Source organism: Pinus tabuliformis, chromosome 9 (genome assembly GCF_031772625.1).
Source record: "Pinus tabuliformis cultivar Carrire ecotype Pingquan chromosome 9, CPIR1, whole genome shotgun sequence".
Lineage (NCBI taxonomy): Eukaryota > Viridiplantae > Streptophyta > Pinopsida > Pinales > Pinaceae > Pinus > Pinus tabuliformis.
Genome location: NC_142307.1, coordinates 1,894,042,734 through 1,894,066,431, shown reverse-complemented (window position 1 = coordinate 1,894,066,431; position 23,698 = coordinate 1,894,042,734). Strand labels below are relative to the sequence as shown.

The following is a 23,698-nucleotide window of genomic DNA, read 5'->3' as shown; positions in this document are numbered from 1 at the left end:
TGGATTTACCCGCCGGTGGGCTGGCTGAAGTTGAATTTTGATGGCGCATCCAGAGGAAACCCTGGGATGGCGGGCATTGGAGGAATCATAAGAGACCATAAAGGAGACATTCTTCATATTTACTGCAAAGCACTGGGAGAGGGGACGAACAATGAAATGGAGTTTGCAGCTTTAGAACAGGGACTACGGATTCTAAGAGACATGCAGAATTATACAGCGGTGGTTGAAGGAGACTCTGCCCTGGTAATCTCTGTGGCTAAGAGAATCTATAGCGGAACCAAAGCAAGCAAAGCCACGAAGCATTGGAGATTAGCAAAGGTGACAGAAAACATAGCTGAGTTGATTAGCGGTATGAGAGGGTTAGTCTTCCAGGCGGTGAGGCGCAAAGCAAATGCGATTGCGGACCACCTCGCAAACCATGGCATCGATAATCAAAATAGGGAATGGGACAGCTGTTGGCAGCAGGTGAACTGCCCAGACTTGAAAAGGAAGTGCATCCAGCTGGCCGAACAAGACAAGGATATTGCCAACCGGGCTCAACCGGAAGGCGTTCTGACACCGGGTTTCTCTTCATGATGAAGAACAAAGAAGTGGGCACGGACATTAAAAGCTGGCAGAAAACAGAAGGACAGGTAATTCCGGTGCGTTTATGGCAACAGAAGGGGAATAAAGGAAACAAATCTAATATGATGGGCCGCAACGATCACCGCCGTCACCACAGCAAGTTGGAGGACACATGGCATTCTCTGATTAGAGAAGGAGGAGGCAACATTAATGTGAAAGGTTGGATACACCACTCGGAAAACACATTTCAAAGCAGCAACAATAATGTCAGTACATCCACGTCGTTTCGGGCAAATCGGGTGGTCATGAGCAATATCCTCCAAAGCAACTATTTAGCAGCGAGTGGAGGCATAGCCAGGAACAGAATTTTGCACTGCATCGCTCCGGTTCATCCATTTTCGACTCTCAGCGCCAGGTCTTACGCTGCAAGTGTTAGGATAAGTATGGAAGGTGATGGCTGCCGCAGTGTTAAGGCGAACATGGAACTCCAAACAGCAAGGGAGATGTATGAAACCAGGACAGCGGCGAAGAACAAACGCAAGCTGTCTGAATTGGAGGCCGCGGTGAAAGAAGAAGAACGAATGCGGTCGGAGAAGGATATAGCGCAGGAAGTCAACTGGCTTCAAGATCCTGGCACAGTCACGAAGCGCGCAACTCAGTTTGTGCGTACACAAGCGGAAAGCTGGAGGGTCAAAACCCTGCTGGCGCGGGCTCTGGAAGCAACGGAAGACAGTAAAAAGCTCCCCCAGAATGACCAGGTGATCCCGGAGGCACAGATGAAAAGTCTTTACGCCATTTATGAAGCTTTGGATTTCAAAGTCACTGCAGTGCATGAGATGGTTGACTCACTGTCCAAGAAAGTTACGGTGCTCATAAAGCTCCTCAGGCAGACGCTCAGTCCAGATGCAAAACAAACTGGAGGCCTGCAGGAAAAGCAGGAGGAATGCCGCAACTATCACTCCCTGCAAGCAAGAGTTGACAGCTAAGTCACCTGACACGGGGATTCGAGACACGTAGGATTCGAGATTCGTGGTGTCGGATTTGGACACGTTGACCCCCCAGAACAGGACACGTAGGATTCGTTATATATATATATATAGGTATTTTTGTCATTACCTCTGTATCTGTATAGGGATCTTTGTCATTAATATCACCCTTTAAGCATTAACATAAGATAGAACAAGCATAACATGTCAAGTCAAGATTTTGTTTGAGTGATGCGTGCATTTTTAGGAGGGTCATGATACAGGAGTTTGACAACCAATGTCCATCAAGGTACATAGAGGGATTGGTGCTCTTGACTAAATACGAGTTCCATACCCTAATACATGACAAAATTCAATGGAAACATTGAAATCCCCCAATCCTAAAATCCTGAAAAACTGATAAGTCTGCTAGATTTTGAATGAAATCTAAAATTCTACTTTCTCCATATGAAATCCAATGAGGTTGGAACCACTCTCAAACATCCTGAGTCATTTCATGGTAATGTTAAAAATTTAAGTAAAATCTTCATTTTCATCCTTTTACTTTAAGAATTTAACATTACCATGAATAGCATATCAATACTAGGGCCTAGACTTGATCATTACGCTGCCAAAACGCTTGCCAAATGAAAATATGCGTGGTTGTAATGACCAAATGCGGCCTTTTTATACCCGTGCAGGTCACTTTTGCCGCCTAACGAGTCTTGGAAAACAGGATATGCTGCCAAAATTGTGACACGACCTCGGATTCGACGAGTCAGAAAAGGACACGACGTGTCATGGTTTTTGGATACGAATCAGGGCAGAATCGCTTGGACACGCTGGATTCGGGATTCGTGGAGCCTATAGGACGAATCCGGTTATCTAGGTTGACAGCCATGTGCTGGAACAGGCCTTGGATACGATGAGCAGGTTCGGGCAGTCTCCTTAATTCTTGGGTTCTGTTGTTATCTCTCATCCTTCTTCCTGAATGCTCATATATCCTGATCGGTTTCTTTGGTCTCCCAAAATATGGGATTTTGTTATTACCATAGTCTATGCGGGTTGAAGGACTGCGGTCCTCGTGTCAGTATTTTCTATTTACAAGCGGTGTTAGATAGCAGAAACAGCCACCCTGCGTGGTGTGCAGGTGATAGCCATTTTTGTGGTTTTTAGGGGTGGGAATCAGAATGTTTGGCTCATATTTTTCAGGCCTCGATCTGCTAGTGCAGAATTTTTGTACTATAGTTTTTCTCTGTTAATATAAATCTCTGACTTACACAAAAAAAAGTAAGCATTAAAGGGGGCACTTGGAAATAATGCTTACATTAGTAAATTGATAGATTAGGTTGGTTGGTTGTTGGAATTTGTTGAGAGATTTTCTCAACAAAGAATTCCTTTTTTGGAATCTGTTGGATCTCATGAGCACTATTTATGTGGCTTGTAATTTGGCTTTGATTGCAATATACAAATTATTTTTGTGTGTAATCTGTCCACCATGTCTGCTCTACCAATTCTTTGTGATTAGTATGTAGGGCCATGCGAGTTTCAAATGATGAGAATTGGCGATGAACGTCAAGTGGGGTTGATCATGCGTGTTTCGGTTGCATGGAAGGTTTAATGTCATCCTCTATCTCCTCACTCAAGTGACCAAATATGACGAAAGTATAACTAATTACACTTGATTAGTTTGTGTTGCATGCTAAGTGTTTGTCTTTTTGGTAGATATGAAATTGTGGTTGCAGGGTGAAGCCTTGAAGGGAGATAAACTTAACAAGAAATCTAAGGCTATAACCAAGTTAACTTAGTCAAAAGACTAAAAACTAACGTAAATAAATAAAATATGTATATATTTAAGTATATTTTTTGATAATAATGTGTCGGCATATTCATCTTAAGTGTTGCAAAGTTCTCTGGATCTTTTAAATGATGCTATTTGTAGGTTCTAAGGTCATGTGAGTGTCCTGCTCAAATATAGACAGTAACCTTGTAAGCTCTTGTGTGGGAGTTGACAGTTGAGGCAAATGAAGCATCTCTCCTGTCGTTTAAGACTCTACATATAATATTCAAGAAATTGGTGATCATGCCTCTATTATGTCTTACAGGGCATACCGATTTTGTCGTCTTTTGGGAGTCTGGATGTACTACCTGATAGCCCTAGTTAAAAATGTAATACTATCTCTGTCCCAATAAACATGTGACCCCAACAATTTTTTGCTCTCTAAACATGATATATGTATACTACCCTTTATCTTGTCCTTACGCCCAAGGGTTTTTACGATGGCGAGGTACATAATATTCTTTTAGCACAATATTTTTCCGTTCTTCTTGTACATATATAAATGGATATATCTTTACGATATTTGATGTCATTTCTACGTCTTCTTACTTGTATTCTCACGAGATATCTTTGTGTATATTTATGATATTCGAATTCATATGATTTTGTAAGTTATATTTATTTAATTATTTTCGCGTTGCACACTGTCACATATTTCTTCTTTTGTTTTCTCTGTCCCATATGCATGTTTCCACTATAAATTTTCAGTTTGGCATATATATCATGCCTGATATCTTTGATGATCTATGGTACAGGATTTAGAAGATTGGCCGTTGATTCCGCCCTTGCCCTCTTATGGAAGAGGCAGAGATGGACCCGGCCCAAGATATAGCAGCTTGATAAATGGATATAACCTCACAGACGTTGTGATAACGGGTGTGAATTTTGTTTCCTAACAAGCTTCTTTATTTATTAAGATCATTTTCAGATTCTAATTTACCTTGAATGAATTTCTAGGCGACAATGGTACTATAGATGGGCAAGGAGCAATTTGGTGGCAAAAATTCCAACAACATATATTGAATAACACACGAGGTTACCTGGTAGAATTGCAGCACTCTAATGATATAGAAATTTCAAATCTGACTTTCCGAAACTCACCTTCGTGGAACTTGCATCCAGTGTACAGCAGGTATGTGCACATATCAATTACTGTATACAATCAGAAATGCTTTATGCTGTCCAATTATGCAGAAGGTTTGACGGTTGCACTTGCATTTGGTGGTTGAAATGTTCAGCAATATCCTTATTAAGCACGTGACTATCCTTGCACCACTTGACTCACCAAACACCGATGGAATTGATCCAGGTTAGTGCTAATATTTGCTATTGTTACAGTTAATTTAGAGTTTCTTATGGGACTATTTTTTTTGTTTTTCCCTCTAAGAGTCTGATGATTGTTGTGAGTTGATGTTACTCTTTCCCTTACTGACAAGCTAGGCCCCGTTTTGCAATCTCTCCTTGTTAGGACACATGTCTTTAGCTTTTTCACGTTGATGATGATATAAGCTCTTAAAAGAAACGTGACAGTTTTCTTTGTGTCATTTGGTCTATGGAAATAAGTGTATTATATAAGTTATCTTTTTTTAACTACTTTTAAGAAAGGACTGAAAGTTTCTTATTTCACGGGAACTATTGTTTGGATTTAATTGTTTAAAAATCAAATGAGGAAGTAGTCATTATGTTAGAATTCTAATGAATTTGCAGGGGCATTGGTGCTTTTGCGTGATGGCATTGTTTTGTTGTTTATTTTTTTTCAAAATAAAAAATATATTTTGATTAAAGAAAGAGATAAAAAAAGGACACAAGTCTGATATAGTCATCCACAACAACTTACTAGCTAATTCATGCTCTGATGAAAAAGGGTTATCCATCATTAAACTTAAACATAATACAGAAAACAAGAAAATCCTTGCCCAGGAAGGCAACGACAACAGTGACACAAACAATTGAACAATTAAACAATTAAACAAAAGCTAGCCAAGCCATAAAGCAGCTAAAGGAGGAGCAAAGCCATCGTAATTAGGATACACTTGTTATGAAAATATTGGTGAGAGATAATACACCATGTGAGGTGATTATTCACTATAGAAAAAGGCAGAAGTCCCAAAACATAAGTGAGTAAATTTAATTAAATTTTGACTTTATCCATCCTAATTAGCTTAACTTATATTTATATTTATTTTTGTTTATATGCAACATTTAAATTTTATTTATTTAAGAAGCTAACATTATTCATTTTATTCTATCCACTAGTCTTAATGATCAATTTGTTAACTTTTATATCTACTTCTTGGGTCCTTATCTATTGATAAGTTTAATCCCATTGTTGATGATTTTCAATCTACATTTTGAGTTTCTTAAGCAATTCTTTTGCATGGTTTACTCAAGAGATAAAAATGCTCTACTATTTCTGTCATATCTGTAATATTACAAAGTAAGAAAAAGCCCCAAATCTGTCATCACAAAAGGTTATTCTAGATCCCATTTTACTTTAACATCCATAGAATGATGGAATGGAAATTGTATCATTTTATTTTCTGTTATTCAAAGATGGTATTTAGGATAAATTTTAGATTGTTTAGGGAACAAGACCAGGTCAACAACAAGGCTGAAATCCATTACAACAATATACTCATTATAAGATTAACATATTACTTACACAAAAGAACTTCGGCAGAGAGGATAACACTCCATCCCACAACCATTCAGGCTTCTTGTTCTAAGAGCTGGTTGAAGGTGTGAAAGCATTGATTGGATACTTCAGTGGACTAAAGCTCCATATGTCAAAAGTTGTGGATTGGTTTGGTTCTTAAGGGCCTCGGTTGCTAGAGGTAAGGTACAAATTAGTCCTTCAGGCCTTTTTACTGCTTTGTTTGAAAATAAGTTGGATACTGAGAGTTGTCTATTACAACAACATACTGATTATAAGGTTAACATATTACTTACACGAAAGAACTTTCGTGGAGAGGATAACGCTCCATCCCACAACCATTCAGACCTTCCATTCTAAAAGCTGGTTGAAGGTGTGAAACCATTGGAGAAGAGAGCAATGATTGGATACTTAAGTGGACTAAAGCTCCACATGTCAAAAGTTGTGGATTGGGTTGGTTCTCAAGGGGCCTCAGTTGCTAGAGGTAAGGTACAAATTACTTCTTTAGGCCTTTTTACTGCTTCGTTTGAAAATAAGTTGGATACGAAGATTGTCCTCTTGAGGGCTCCTTGGAATTTTGGGTCTTCTGGATTTGTTGTGTAGACCTAGGAAGAATCTTTTGACTCTCCAAGGTCTCCAAAACACAAGCTCCTCCTGTTGGCTCGACTGGTAGGGTGATCTCTCCACTTCTAGGAACCAAATATTATTTGAACAGTGAGGGACATGTTAGGATCATTCCAAGGACTATTGCTTGACACCCTAGATTGCATAGGTACTCGTATTTTGATTCTAGCCTCCATCTTCAATGGCCTGTTGGTGGAAATCATTTCTGAGATTTGTGATCAGAGTAAGGCACACATAGTTGATTACAAAAACTTTCCCTTTAATTGCTGCTTCTATTACATTCATGGCCATATTTTTTGGGATTGTCCTTGTATTTAGATTCTGGCCTTCATCTTCGAAGGCCTGTGGGAGGAAATTATTTCTGAGATTTGTGATCAGAGTAGGGCACACATGGTTTATTACTAAAACTGCCCCTTCAATTGCTGCTTTTATTACACCCATTGTTATATTTTTTGAGATTGTACACAAAAGGACTTGAGTAGGTCAAAACTCCAAGATTGAAGGTGGCAACTATTTTCAAGAGGGAGAGGTAAAGGATCAAGGGTCTACTTCTAGTGGTATGGCACAAGTGTCTCTGTTGATCAATGAAAAGGAGGGGACGTTTTCGCCTCTAGATCTAGTGGTGGCCTTGGTCGCATTAGGATAAGGTTTTTATATCTTCAATACCTAGATGGTTTGCTTGCTCATACCTAGGGTGCCAAGCGAGCAGGGTTCATTTCTTCCTTTCCAATGCATGAAGATCCATGAATCTGTGCCTTTGAAAAAGGAACCAAGCTAGTTTTTGTGGATCAAGAGTGGTGGGCCATCCTTACTTCAGTTTAGTGTTTCCTCGATTTCCATCTCTGACAGAGGAGCTTCCTGCTCACATGAGAGGATTAGGGTTGGATAGAGGGTTTTTCCACAAAGTTTGCATGTATGGTTATGCCCAAGAGTACAAGGGGGTGATTTTTCATGGTCGGGATGAGGGGATAGAGAGTGTATGCTTTTTAGAAGTTCTCTTGTTGCAGGTTGTGGAGGGTTGAGGAAAGGTTTCCCCCAAGTTGCCTTTCAAAGTGCAGATTGATGGCTCATAAGTCTCAGAGATAGGGGGTTTTGATGCTTATGTCCCTTTGTCAATTGAGGGGAAGAAGGATTGCAGTTTTGTGGAGGCTTATTGTTCAAAATTCGATGATAGATCATAGAGTAGGGAGTTAGATTTGGGGAAGCATGGTTGGAGTTGTGGATTCAAAGAGTTTGGATGTAGTTGTGAGGGAAAGGGAAAGATATTAAGCCAAAGTGGCCCTCCTCTTCCAGCAATAGACTATTCATCAAACAGTTCTTGGGTGAACTGTCTCAACTAATAGAGCATGTGAATTCTTTTACTTTCGCTTCAAATAACATGTTCAATGCTATGTTTCGTAACTTGGTGGCTTCAGAAGTGTCTAAGATTGGTTTTGAGAAGGATTAGGGAGCAATGCTAGTTGGGAGTTGCCCTCTTCTTCTTCGACAATAGACTCCATACTGGATTCGTTTTCACTAGATTATGTGAATTCAGAAAAGTTAGATCATTCTTATTATCTTCCTTCCCGTTGAGTTTGAATACATTGAGCTCTAACAGGTGTGAGAGAAGGTGAAGTTTTATTTGGACCTTAGGGCCATATAGCCTTGTACCCTATAGGTAGCGACATCAAATGACTTTTGGTTGGTTTCACTGTGTGAGTCATCTAGTTTTGGCGAAATCCTTTTCGTTGTTTCTTTGTAAAGGTGTCGAGCCTTGTTCTTGAGGAATTTCAGAAAACTGCTGCTGCGCGCGCGCCTGAAGCCTGCGCTTGAGCCTGCCTGGAGTTGACTGATCGAGCTGAATCATGGATCCTCCGGATCCGCCCAGTGGGGATCCGAAGCTGCAACGAGCTTTCTCAAACCTGGTGAAGTCTCTCCCTCCGCAAAGACCTAGACCAACAGCAACAAAGTTTGTGAAGAAGCTGGATGTTTTACAGGAAGTCCTTCTGCCTCCGACCATTCCACGCATGGCAGCCATTTCCCTAGCAGAGAAAGGGTTAATCGGGCAATTTACAGGACTATGGCCATCACCCAAGACAGTGCAAAGATGGGTCGAAAGAAATTGGTCGGACAAGATCCAGGGCAAAATATCCATCAGATTCTGTGGTAGAGGATATTTTACCTTTCATTTTGAAACCAAAGAGGATAAAGATCTCATATTCAGAAACGGGCCTTACTTTATGGATTCCAGGGGCCTCTATCTCAATAAATGGACCCCGGATTTCGATCCTGAACTAGATATACCAAGTGCGGTTCCAGTCTGGGTTAGACTTCCTCACCTCCCACTTCACTGCTGGGGGGATGACTCTGTGAAAGCAATAGGGAACGCGGTTGGAAAATACATAGACCGCAGTGAACCCAAAGACAACATGCAGGCTTGTGCGCGGATTTGCGTTGAGGTTGATCTGGGCCGAGGACTGCCGGAAGCAATCAAACTGAAAGTAGATGACTGGTGCCATATTCAGCAGCTGGATTACGAGCAAATACCCTTCAAATGCAAGGTATGTCACGAATATGGTCACTTTGCAAATAGATGTCCTAAAATAGTTAATGTTGAACCAGAAGAGCAAGATGGGCAATGGGAAACTGTTAAAAGGAAAAAATCATCCCTTCCCCTCAAGCCTTCGGACTCTGAAGCTCCTGGTCCTTCCCATCAGCACCCTCCCCTCCAACCCTCTTCCCTTCAACATCCTTCTTCCTCCTCCCAGCAGCCCCCCCTTCAACATCCTTCTTCTCCTCCTCGGATTCCCGATCCCCCCATCCCTCCATCCTCTAATCCCTTTGCATCCCTCTCTGAGGAAGAATCAGTGCCTGATTTCCCCTCCTCTGACCCACCACTCCACCCTTCTCCCTCTCTCATTTCTCACCCCCCCCTGACTCCCCCTCCACCAGGATTACCAGAAGTTCATCAAAAGATCATGGGGCGCCCAGCGATGTTCCAAAGAAACATGGGCCTGGCAGAAAATCGGCCAAACAACAGAGAGAAGAAAGTACCCAAAAAGACATTGCAATGGGCTCTCAGACTCCTATAGAATCCTTTATTCTTGGGCATTCGGATAAAGAAAATAACAACAAGGGCAAAGAGAGGCGAGCACCTCTCCATGTAACTAGTAAATCATGATGAAAATGCTATCCTGGAACAGCAGGGGATTAGGGCACCCCTCCAAGATAGCAGCCCTCAAGGATTTAGTCCAAAGTGAAAATCCTGAAATCGTTCTTATCCAAGAAACAAAACAAGATCAATCAGAAATGAATAAAGTCATCAACCAGCAAAAGCGTTACAGTGGATGTGCAAGTGAAGCAAGAGGAGCCTCAGGCGGCATTCTAACAATGTGGGACAGTAATAAATGGAATTGCATCTCCACCAGAATACACCAGAACTGGATCCGGGCTAACTTAGAAAGTAAGACAGATGGAGCAGCGGTGGTTATCTACAATATTTACGCTCCGAACCAGTATAGAGAGAAAGAAGTATGCTGGAACGCGCTGGAAGCTAGTATAGAAGAAGAGCGGGACAACAATCTCATTATTGCAGGGGATCTAAACTTGGTATTGCATGCAAATGAGAAAAGAGGGGGGCATTTCGCCCCAGATCCTTTCAGAAATCGACTTGAGAGCATTATGCAGGAGCAAGACCTGGTAGATATCAGGCCTAAGAACCGAAGATACACCTGGAGCAACAGAAGAATAGGAGTCGGCAATATCATGGAGCGCCTTGACAGGTTCCTCATAAGCATAGCTTACCTGTCCACTTTCACTACTGGTCAGTCAAATATCCTCAATGTCTCCGCCTCTGATCATTATCCAATAACGCTCACTCTGCATAGTCAATGTCAGCTTGGACCTCTCCCTTTCAAATATTGTTCCATTTGGAATCGTATTCCTGCAGCAAAAGACGTGGTGTGGCAGGCTTGGATACAACACGTGGAAGGCTCCCCAACTTATATCTGGGAGACAAAACTAAAGAGAGTAAGACAGGCTTTAAAAAATTGGGCAAAGAACAATTACCAAGAGCCTGAGTTGAGCAAAAAGAAAATTAAGCAAGATCTGGAGGAAGTGCAGCGAAACATTGAAGCCTTTGGGCTGACCCAGCAAGCCAAAGAGAATGAAATAAAACTATACTCTCAGCTGAGACAAACTATAAAGGATGAAGAAACAAAATGGAGATTGAAGTCAAGACAGCTCTGGCTCCAGGAGGGAGACAAAAATACTTCTTACTTTCATAAGCAGGCTACAGTTCGAAAGGCTAGAAACACTGTGAGCACAATTAAGGATAGTGAAGGGTATAGCTACAATACTCAGGATTCCATAAAGGAAGCAGCCACCAATCACTTCAAGAACCTCCTGACTGAGGATAAAGGTGAGGAGGACTACTCAAGTTTGTTACAGCATCTGTTCAAAGGAGTCACACAAGAAATGAACAGCAACCTCAAGAAAGAAGTAGAAGAAGAAGAAATCCAAAAAGCGATTTGGAGTCTTCACCCAGACAAAGCTCCAGGGCCTGATGGGTTTCCAATCAGCTTTTATAGAGAATATTGGCAGATGATCAAAAAAGATCTCATCAAGATGATACGTTGGGTTTTAAAGAAAGGCAAAATGGGAGGGTTTACCAACTCTACCTACCTAGCCTTAATCCCAAAAGAGAACAGACCGTCCACCTTTTCAAGATTCCGGCCAATATCTTTATGTAACTCAGCATACAAAATAATCACAAAAATTCTGTCAACTAGACTCAAGCCCCATCTTCAATCTCTGATCTCAGAAAACCAAGGAGGCTTCCTTCCCAATAGGCACATCTCTGACTCTATCCTTCTTGTGCAAGAGGCTATCCACTCAAGCATAAGCAGAAAGGAGAAAGGGTTTGTTCTAAAGCTGGACCTTGCCAATGCCTTTGACAGGGTAAGGCATTCCTTTCTATTCGCTGTCCTTCACAAAATGGGTTTTGACTCCTCCTTCATCACAATGATCAAAGCCTGCATATCGGAACCCTGGATCTCTCCTCTGATCAATGGGAGGCCGTGTGCTGCCTTTCAATCCTCTAGAGGCCTTAGGCAAGGCTGTCCCTTGTCTCCTTACTTGTTTATCCTCATGGCCGAGTCCCTTAGCCAAACCCTGGACTTCAATAGGAGAATAGGTCTAATCACGGGCATCAAATTTGAGCATGGAACAAAGAACATCAACCACTCTCAATTTGCGGATGATACCCTCCTGATTGGAGGAGCATCCATCACTATAGCAAGGCGCTTTAAAAAGATCTTAGACCAGTTCATGGAATTCTCAGGGGGGAAGATCAATCAGCAAAAAAGTTGCATATATGGTTGGAATACATCAACTCACACCATCCATAGCATTGCAAGTATATTAGGAGTCTCCTACAATCTTGTCTGGAGCCACTTCACCTATCTAGGGATGCCAGTAAGTATGGGACCGCTGAAAGCTGACACATGGAACGAAATCCTTGACAAAATAAAGAGAAAAATTCAACAATGGGGCACCATGTGGCTGAACCCCGCAGGACGGCTTGTACTCCTCAAATCAGGTTTGGCCTCTCTTCCCATTTATCGCTTTTCCTTATGTCAAGCCCCTGCCGTTTTCCATCTCAAAATGGAAAGAGCTCTTAGACATTTTCTATGGCAAGGAGGGAAAACGGAAAAAAGAAAATTCAATCTTGTCAGCTGGAAGAATGTCATCCAGTCTCAGGAAAAGGGAGGATTAGGAATAAGATCTCCAAAATTGCTGAATTTAGCTCTTGGAGCTAAAATAATATGGAGAATGATCACAGGACCTACAGCATGGTGGAAGAAGGTATTAGAGGCAAAATACTTGAACAGCTCAAGGCAACAACTTCTGGAAACCAATATTCCCAACAGAGATAGTACAAAAATTTGGCAACTCTGCAAGAAAGCCATACCCTTTATGTCTCAAAATATCTCAAAAGTCCCAGGAGGGGGGAGTAGCATCAATTTCTCCACAGACAGAATTCTAGGACAGCAACCAATTGAATCAAAAGTGGAGGCAACCCCTGCCATAAACTGGTTAAATGGAAAAGGAATATGGTATTTAGATCAAATATCACAATGGGACACCCAATCTCAAGCTTGGATAGGTTGGAAGTTCCCGGCTTTCCCTAGGGAGCTAGAAACCAGCCTTGCTGCCTTAAAGAACCTCCTTCACAGCAAAGCACCGATTCAGAAAGGCAAGCAAGATGGTTATCGTTGGGACCCAACTGGAACTCAATACACGGCCAAAGCGGGGCACCAGCATCTTTGTGACAACACCTTCCCTCAGGATATATGGCACCAGTGGAAACTTGTATGGAGGGCATAAGCTCTCCCCAAAGTCAAATTTTTCATTTGGTTGCTTCTGAAAGGAAAAATACTAACAGCAGAGAATTTAAAGAAAAGAGGCATAATGGGACCATCAAGATGTCCGAATTGCTGCAGGTCAGAGGAAACAATACAACACTTGTTTATAGATTGCCCGGTTGCTGATGAATGCTGGAGACAGATGGCCTCAATTGGGGATGCTCCATGGGAGCCTCAGGCAACTATTGCAGATACAATACATAAATGGAGAAAGAATTGCCCATGGAAAGAGAAAAGTAGCAAATTGACGCAAAGGATATGGAATGCCATTCCTCTAACCCTCCTATGGCGCATCTGGTTGGCACGAAATAGAAGGGTTTTCCAGGAGAAAGGCTATAACATCAGAGCTATCTGTCACAAGGCAAAGCACTTAGCGTTGGAGACAGTCACAATCCACATCAAAGGTAGGATAGAGATGAATAACTACAGCATGGAAGAGAGGAACCTGGTCAGTTATGTCCAAGAGAACATAACTAGCGCACAGGAATTAAGTCAAGGAAAGACTCAAACGAAAGAAACAAACAGGGCTTGGAAGCTGAGGCTAAAGGAAGCCGAATTTGCAAGCTGGTTGAGAAACTGTAATAAGTTCTATTTATTTTTTGATGGCGCCTCAAAATCAAACCCGGGCCAAGCCGGTGCAGGGGGTCTAATCTGCAATGCTAACGGAGAAAGAATTCTTCAGTTCGAATGGGGACTGGGGGAGTTGTCCAACAACAGGGCAGAAGGGTTGGCTTTGTACCAGGGCCTCTCTCAGCTGATCAAGTTAGGGATAAAGAAGGTAATAGTGTTTGGGGACTCAGCAATTATTATTAGACTCATGGCGCAGAGGCTGAGCTCGCCGAACATCCTTCTTCAGCAGATAAATCATAGGAACCAGATCCTCAACGCCTCATTGGCAGAAGTCATTTTTCACCATATCCTCCGTGGACTGAACAAGGAGGCTGACAAGTGTGCCAACAGGGCATGTGAGCGCTCCAAAGGTATTCTGTGCTGTAACAACAACTCCTCCTTACAACCGTTACCATGATTATTCCACATCTAGTCAACAACAGGTGTACCGTGGATAATAGAATCTATGACAGCAGACAAACAATCAACTTAGTTGGCAGAATAGGTATGGTAGGCAAGACTTTGATCAGAAATAAGATTGGGAGACCTACTCAGAGGATGGGAATCAAGCGAATCGCAGATGAAAATCGTCCTCGTAGACAGACCACTTGTGCAAATCAAGATAAGTCTTTGACCACGAGCTGGAGCATTGGGAGATGTAAATGGGCTCCTTCCCGCTCCTCTAGCCTGCGGATAGTCTCTATTTATAGCTTAGGCTACATGACCCTCCAATGCATTGAGAAAGTTTGTGCCCACGAGCTGAAGAGCAATTCCGCATCCGCCTATCTTCAAGCAGTCCGGGGGAGCCAACAAAATCGCAGCAGCCCTGCGCGTGCTGTGGAAGTAGCTTGCAAAAAGCAGAGAGACCTGAGCTCCTGTGTTAAAGTAGTGAACAGAACAGGCAAGACCCATTCAGCGTCAATGGATCGCCCAGAAGACTGCTTTCACTGTAGAGATCTACAGGCTGAATTTGAGGAACTGCGAGCTCAACAGCGGGCCCTGGAGGATCAAGTGCGAAGCCTGGAGGCAAGACTGGAAGACCAATACCGAATCCTTAATGAGAAATATCGGGCTGAGATAAATCTATTTCTTCACAGAGTCAGCTCCTTACATGAGCAATTCAGCAGTCTGGCCAATAGATGTAGCCATGCTGAAGAATCGATAACAGTCCTCAAATTCATGATGGACAAAAAGTTCAAAGATGCTCCTTCCTCTTCTAGTGCCAAACAGAATGAGCCAGATCCTAACCCAGAAGCGTCCACTGCAAGGAAGATCAGTCACATAGAGATAGATTAATTATGTTGTGTAGTTGTAAATTTTGGTGTCTGCAGTTTGTCCGGATTTACAGTAGTTTAAGAAGCCTTAGAGGCAGGAATACTAGAACAAGGGTCAAGGAAGAGATCTTTTTTGTAATTCCTTGGACCCAGAATGCTCAGGAAGCACTATATGTATGGCGAAATGCCTTTTCTTTTTTTCAGATCAATATATAGCACCCGAACTTTGTCTAAAAAAAAAAAAAAAAGGTGTCGAGCCTTGTTTACTTTTTATTTTTTGGCGAAAGCTTCTTTGGTAATCTTTTGAAAGCTTTGAGCCTCGTTTCTTTGAGAATGATTTAATAATTTGCATGTTATTGGATCTTCGGGAAACTAGTTAAACCATATAAATAATAAAGGCTAGAAGCTTGAGATAGTCTGTAGAAGCTTTTCAGAGCTGAATTTTTATAATTAAGGAAGAACTTGACTTTTTTCCATTGAAGAGGTAAGGTATAAAGCTAAAGGTGTAGATATGAAGCTTGCAAGTCAACGACAAGTCTCTTTTGTGTAAAACAAATGAAATTTTGCAAACCAACACCTAGATTTTTCCTCATCAAATGAAGGAAGCTTTGCAACCCAATGCCAAAGCTTCCACTTTGTGAAATGGATGAATTTTGGAGTACATGCCTTCCCACTTATGCAATCGGAAAAGTGGGAGCTCAAATGTCCTGCATGCAAAAAAAATGATCACTGACCATAAGTGCAAACCCAAAGAGCTATATTATTTGAAGGGTGATAACAACAACATCAAAAATTCATAGGGTTCAGATGACTCCACAGTTGACTCGAACAATAAAGGTGAATACAATGTGGTACTTGATGTACTTTTGGGAATCAAAGAGTCCACTTGAAAAATGTCATTGGCATCCATCACCGTGTTGATTTGGGGTCGCATCGGATGTGCTCTAGGCCTCAAATTTTGCAGGGAGGCTTGGGCACATCTATTCCAAAGAACCCAGAAAGCGTTTTGGGAAATTCCACCCAGAGACAATTTTATTAAAACAATTAATATTTTTCAATGGGGCCCTATGTCTAAACGTAGGAAATTAAAAATATTAATTGGTATTAATCTAATTGTGGGTGTAACTTCTAGAAGAAGACAAAGATCAAGCCAAAATGATCTCAGCCTTTGATTAGGAGTTAATCTAGGCCGTTAGTTGGCCAACATAAAGATATAAGAAGAGGCTTGAGGGTCATTTGGAAAACGCATTGAGAGATCAAGAAATCGAATTTCTAAAGTGAGAAGTTCTCAAAACGAAGTTCTGATCGAGGAGATTTCTCGCAGTTGAGGGGCAGGGATAGTTGGGTTGGAGTATCTTCTCCATAGCCTAAGATACACAACAGAGAGAGGAAGAGAGACACCAGAGGGGTTGGCGCTAGCCAGAAGGGCCCACGTAGAGCTTGACGTTGAACCAAAAGGGCTCACACAGAGGCAACTCATTCACCCACGCAGAAGTTTGAGTTTTGTAGAGGAGCTGACATTTCTGTGCTGGGAGGGCTGGAAACTGCTCTAGAAGGCAAAACGTTTCCCAGTTGAGCTGATGCAGAGCCTCAGAGAGCTCCATGCAGGCCCATGCAGTTACTCGTAGGTACTAGGGGCAACGTAGTTGTAGTCAGGGACAGTTGATTTAGCTTTCAGTACAATTGAGATTTGTCAGGTGGAGTGAGGTAATCTCACAATTCTTCTTTGCCAATTATACTTCTTTGTAATTGGATTGCCGGGAGGGCATCCAGAGTTGTATTCAGAAACCACTGCTTAATAATATAAAACCCTCAGAATTGCTACAACGGTTTTCCCACATTGGGTTTTTTGTCCAAAAATAATGGTGTCATTTGTGTGGTATTTTCTTTCTTGCTCTGTCTCTTGTTTCCGCATAATATTTAATTAAGTGAATGTTGTAGTGTTTGTATTATGATATTTGCTAATAGGAAACTGCAAGTAATTTGTTTAAAGGAATTTAACAAATAGGAGTAATATCATCAGTTGTTGCAATAGGGATTCTGGGTTTAGGAATTTTCACATGGTATTAGAGCTACATGTGAAGCAAGAAGAGCATAGCTGGTAGATCCAGTGCTGAGCAGAAGGAGGAGTTTGAAAAAGCTGCAAGAGGCAGCAGTTCGAAACCCGTAGGGTTTGCATAGTTCCAAGTTGAGAGGGCAGATTTTCGAGGCAGTCTCTCTCTGAGTGAATTGACGAAGAGGACTTCTGGTTCGAATTTTTGCCGGGGAAGGAGCAACGCTAAAGCCTCAACGTGAGGAGAGTTGGTGGGACGCAGATTTTTCTGTAGGCAATTTGCAGGGCAGAAAATCATCAGAAGAAAGAGGAGAAGCACCACTGAGCAAATTTCTTCCTCAGAGAATTCCTAGCCAAGGAATTCGAGTTCTCTAGAGTTGAGCAACAACAAGGGGCAACACTTTTACAAAGTCCAACAGGGAGTGTGTAGGCTAGCCCAACAATAGCACAAAGGAGAGAGGAGGTAATTCGACTTTTTATTTTTGGCAGAAATGGCAACTAGTGGCTTGAGTGATTAGGGTAGGTTGGATGGAGCATCCAACTATGTCATCTGGAAGGCCAGAATGTCATTCCTTCTAAATGAGCATATCCCCTCAAGACAGACGTCGACAGCGTGGTGGCTGTCCCTAAGGATGATCCTTGATGGAGTAAAGGATCACGTGGTTTGTGTCATGTCGCTAGCAGAGGGACTGCTAAGGAGATATGGGATGCCTTGGCCACATTATATCAAGGATCTTTCGAGCAGCGGAAGAGGTACTTGGAGTAGAAGCTGAGATTTGCTCAGATGTAGAAGGGATAGCATGTGGATGCATTCCTCACTAAGTTGAAGGAAACCCATGATGAGTTGTTTGCTGCAGGGCATACACCTCAAGATTTAGATTTGGTTAGACTGACCCTCAATTCTATCTCAGATGAGTGGCAAGTCTTTGTCCAAAGTATCTTGGGCAAAGCAACATTGCCGAATTGGGATGAGATGTGGACAAATCTAAAACAAGAGGAGTTGAGGAGAGACTTAGTCAAGGTCAAACTTGACGGAAGCAGCAACAACAGTAGCAGTAGGTCAAAGCCCAAGGAGGAGAAGGGTACTGCAACCCTTGCATCAAAGGGACAACAGGAGAAGCAGAGACGTAAGAAGGACGTCTCGAAGATCAAGTGTTTCAAGTGTGGTGAGATGGGTCACTACGCTACTCAACGTCCTCTCAAGAAGAAGGACAGGGATGAGAAACACGATTTGAAGGCTGCGCCCACGAAGATCGAAGAAGAGTTTGCCATGACAGCCGAGGTACCTCCAGGACGGAGGTGGACTGATTTGGAGCTGTAGTTCGAAAGAGCTACAGATGGGCAGGATCCTTGAGGAGTCCACCTCTCGAATCAATACCTTGCTATGGGACCCCAGATTAGGAGTAGCAGGATGGACTAGTGTCGGATGGTGCCAAGGAGTGTTGGGGAGAGTTGCAGTGGTTAGGAGCGCCAAAGTTTGAGCAGCGCAGAGTAGAGTTGACAACAGTGCAGATGGAACAGAGCGGAGATCAGTGACATCGCAGTATATTTAGAGGGTCAGTGCAAAGACTAGTAGCCGTCAGGCTTCAACATTCATGTGGTATCATATTGAACACAATTAGTTCAGTAATTTTGGATGTTTTTCCATTGCTATGAGCAACATTTTGCAGTGCTAGTAGCAACACAGAATCCAGATGCAACACTTGAGAGGGAGTTGTAGTATGGATGCAGTGTTGGTAGTGGCAGTGTCAGCAACGGTACAGTTACAGAAACAACGTAGTAGTTGGTGGACAACATGTTAGACATCAACAGTGCAGAGGACGATGCTTCGGAGTCAGAGCAGTATGCAACAACAGTGTCTTGCTAGAGCACATTCCTCGCTAAGAGGGAGTGTTGATTTGGGGTAGCATCGGATGTGCTCTAGGCCTCAAAATTTGCAGGGAGGCTTGGGCACATGTATTCCAAAGAACCCACAAAACGTTTTGGGAAATTCCACCCAGAGGCAATTTTATTAAAATAATTAATATTTTTTAATGGGACCCTAAGTCTAAACTTAGGAACTTAAAAATATTAATGGGTATTAATCTAATTGTGGGTGTAACTTCTAGAAGAAGACGGAGATCAAGCCAAAATGATCTGAGCCTTTCATTAGGAGTTAATCTAGGCTCTTGGTTGTCCAAAAGAAAGATATGAGAAGAGGTTTGAGGGTCATTTGGAAAACACACCGAGAGATCAAGAGATTGAATTTTTGAAGTGAGAAGTTTTCTGGAGGAAGTTCTAATCGAGAAGATTTCTTGCAATTGAGGGGTTGGGATAGTTGGGCTGGAGTATCTTCTCTAGAGCCCAGGATACACAACAGAGAGAGGCAAAGAGACACCAGAGGAGTTGATGTTGAGCCAGAAGGGCCCACGTAGAGCTTGACGTTGAGCCAGAAGGGCCCACACAGAGTTTGACACTGAGCCAGGGCCCATGCAGAGCTTGACGCTAAGCCAGAAGGGCAAATGCAGAGGCAACTCAATCACCCATGCAAAAATCCAAGTTTTGCAGAGGAGTTGGCATTTTATGAGTCGGGAGGGTTGGAAATTGCTCCAGAAGGCAAGGCAGTTCCCAATTGAGATGACGTAGAGCCTCAGAGAGCTCCACGCAGGCCCACGTAGTTACTGCGCAGGGGAAGCATAGTTGTAGTCGAGGACAGTTGATTCAGCTGTCGGAACAATCGGGATTTGCCAGGTAGAGTGAGGTAATCTCACAATTCTTCTCTGCTAGTTGTATTTCTCTGTAACTAGATTGTCGGGAGGGCATCCAGAGTTGTATTCATAAACTATTGCTTAATAATATAAAACCGTAAGAACTGCTGCATCGGTTTTACCACATTGGGTTTTTCCGGGGACATTTGTCCAAAAATAACGGTATCATTTGTGTTGTATTTTCTTTCTTGCTCAGTCTTATGTTTCCACATAATATTATTTTAAGTGAAGGCTGCAGTGTATGTATTACAATATTTGCCATAGGAAACTGCAAGTAATTTGTTTAAAGGAATTTAACAAATAGGAGTAATATCATCAGTTGCTGCAGTAGGGATTCTGGGTTTAAGATTTTTCACACACCGGGCATCGCACAACCTATTAATAATGCAAAATTAATTAGATATAGAACCAACAATCAATATAGTCTCACCATTACATCTGCAAAAAGGGAATGTAATTAATAAACATGTTCCATGTCATTAATGACACTTTGATAGGATCTGTGAACAGAAGCTAGGAGAAAATGATACGAGTCGTTACCAATGTCAAAGAGATGGGATACCAAAGCATAATAAATTAGACAGGGATAAAGAAGGTATTCATAGAATTTCTCTAGGAGTGATGAAAGGAATTCTTTAACGAAGGACCCTGAAATTTGAAGGACTTGTAAAAAATAAAGATGCCATGATACTTGTAGATTCTGCAAGTACACAACTTTATTGATATTTGACATTTTGAAAAGATTAAATCTTTTCATTCTACCAAAGATTTCACACTTATGGTAGCAAACGGGCAAGAAATCACAGGGATAGGAAAATGTCTGAACAAAGACAATATTTCAAGCTGTAGACAGGGTTTTTCTCTTTAACTCCTGGAATAGAGGTAGTTTTATGTGACAAATGGTTGATGCAACTTGGAAGTTATGCCATCAATCTTCAACGATTATTCATGAATCCGAATTGTAGAGAAAGATTTATAAGTTGTTTGGATTGGAACCATTCCTTACTAAAACAACCAATGCACAATCACTGAAGAAGATAAATTGCGTAACAGTGCCAATCAACACTAACATAGAGATTGCACTTCTTTGGAAATATATGATTCTTCATGAACAAGCCTCTCTGACTAGGTTCCGGGGACAAAGCTTTTCAACGGGAGGATTTGTAATATACTCATATTATATAATCTGTATTAGGTAACTTATAATAAATATCAATTTTGTGCATGACCAATGAATGTATATATAGTACAAATGTCATGTACCATTGTAACAATACCATCTAATCAATTTATCAGTATTCATTACAATATATCTTTGTGCATTCCCATGTACAAATATATTTCTTCGTAGCTTAGCAACACTCCCCTCAACATACCTGGTCCAACCAAGATTCTGCTTGCCGGATCATCCCAACTTAATGGATTGTTAAACTTTCCCTGTAAAATACCTGAAATAGTTTCATGCCAAGTGATGCGTGGATGCTGCTATTGCATGTGAACTCCACAAAATGAAGATATTCTTTCCATTTGGATGGATTGTCCATCACATATGGATGTAACATATGAAGATACTCTAGCCCTTGATTTACTTTTCTGTTTGTCCATCAGATTGTGGATGATGGGCAATTTTATCACCTGACAAGTACTTGAAAGAAATCAGTTAAGGACATGCATGATGCCAAGTCCTTTCATGGGAGCATCTTGCTATTATTAGGGATTTATTTTGTTTAAAATATCTATCATTAGACATGCCTGTCACTAGTCATTGGTTGGCATTGTGAGGATTTCACTCTCAAAGGGAATTGCAATTTTTAGCAGGTCCTTTTTATATATATTGCTACATGTGGAAGTGACAAGTTCATGCATGGAAGTAAAGATCAGTGTGGATGGAAGTCTACTGGATGAATGAGCGTTTGACTTAATCAATGAGCCTGAGGTGTTGTATGGATATCAAGAATAGCCAAAGGTTGAGACTTGGGCACTGATTTTGATGTTATACGTTGGGACATATTTCAAGGAAATCAGCCTATGCGCTGCATTGAAAGATAATTCACTATTCAGACTCAGACTTATCTATTTGTGGAGTTCAATTTGTAGTTCCATTTCAGTATATTATCCTCTCTAAAATCAGCTCAGAATCTTTACTGTTCTTGGTCATATGAGGCACATCTAGCATTTTTCATGAGGATAAAGACGTGAAAGTAAGGCACTGTCTTGAAGGATATTCTAAGTCAGCAATTAGACTCGAATTTGTGGAGTTATCAGCAGTTGTGGAGCACATTGCTTGGGGCAGTTTTGTCAGGCCAAATTCAGCAGGCTTAGAGGATTGATGTCATGCCTAAATCAGAGAAAGTTTGCATGATGACGGCTATGGATCAATGCCTTGACAAGCAGTTACATCATCATTCTAATTCAGGTTCAATTCAATTATTATCTCAAGGAAATTAGGCACAGCCTTATGGAGTAACAAATACAAAAGTTGGACGCTGTTATTGACCTCTCTCGGGTAGATTTGTAATATGTATGCCTATAATACCCGTTTTTGGCATGGTCAGTTGGCAGATGTGGAAGTCTGTTTTGAGACTGATTTAGGGTGCTTATTTAGGCCAGACTTTGATGGCTATTTTGCATGAGATATGCACTCTTGTGGGAGAATCTATTATTAGCATGTTGGACACCCTATTGGTTTTTTTGGGTGTGTTTTGCTCTCAAAATCACCCTTTTCATGCATACCCTCAGCACTGTCCTTTATATTTCAGACCAGAATGCAGACTTAAGATGGAAGGCACTCCCTTAGTGTTCTTCTAAGGATTTTTCATGCCAAATGTACCAGGAAGGTGCAGCTTTAGGGAGTTATTCTTATGACTGATTTGTGCTATTCTTAGCGGACTAGGGTGCTTCACGAGGATATCTTCTGTCCCTTATTTAGCAGTTGGAGTGGAGAGAGAGAGAGATGGTGTTTTTGCTGTTCTTGGAAAGAGTTGAAAGGTGGCCTTTAGAAGAGCTATCAAGAAGCTCCAGATAAGCAATTTAGATCGTTAGTTCTTTTGAGTTTTCTTCTATCCACCATTCTTTCTCTTTTTTCCCTCTCATCTCAAAGTGACTAAGCAACATTCAGGGTTATCATGTATCAAATCCTTGTATGGTTCTACTGCATATTTGTTCCATCTCCTTGAGTGGTAATCTAGGACAACGGTTTTAAGACTAGATTTTAGATCCTCAGGTCTCTTGATAAAGCACGATTTCAATGTGAATTTTTCAAGACCCTGTACTGGAGCAAGCAGATCTGTTTAATGGAAGAAATATATCATCCTTCTTCTTTGATATGTTATGATCCCTGAATGTGTGAAAATCCTTTCTTATGATTTCTCTCGTTTGATTTTAAATTCAACGTTGAAAGCTTTCCCTTAGGAGGATTCATTGTTTGAATTTCCCTATTGATATTCTTCATATTTGCATGCCATTTTTCTTCCACCATATCTTCCAAGTAGAGTAGGTCATTGATCACATAAAAAAATAGAATTTAACATCACTGAATTTTTAATATTTGGAGCAGATACTGCTGGTATTTATTTGTAGGTTTGAAGAATCTGATAGGTATACCCCCCTACAGATGTGAAGCACCGATTTTGAAGTGAGAGGGATTGTATCAATGGCAAGGGCACCTTTCCTGATCTATTCATTTGAAATCCTCTGAGGTTTGTCCCTCAATGGACAATTTGAGTGATAATATGGAGTGCTAAAATTCAGTTGGGTGTCCATGGCTTGAAATGTACTCTTCTAGAAGTTGGAGGTGAATTTGGGTGTCTATTCGAAACAATATTTGTAGGAGTTGCATGGTATCAAGCTATCTCATTCACAAATATCTTAGTAGTGTTTGGTGCCTTGTAAGTTGTTAGTGGTTCACACAAATGAAATGGGTGACATTGTTGAAACTTCCCGTGTCCACCAGAATGAAATCATTC

General features: G+C 41.5%; 1 pseudogene across 1 annotated transcript in view; it reads left to right on the top strand.

Annotated features, from left to right (window-relative positions):
• Nucleotides 1-23,698, top strand: part of LOC149156512 (putative polygalacturonase) — a 178,089-nt pseudogene that overhangs the window by 86,283 nt on the left and 68,108 nt on the right. The window contains exons 3-5 of the transcript XR_016262270.1: nucleotides 4,125-4,245; nucleotides 4,327-4,501; nucleotides 4,608-4,678. The product of XR_016262270.1 is annotated as a putative polygalacturonase (transcript). The remainder of the gene's footprint in view (nucleotides 1-4,124; nucleotides 4,246-4,326; nucleotides 4,502-4,607; nucleotides 4,679-23,698) is intronic.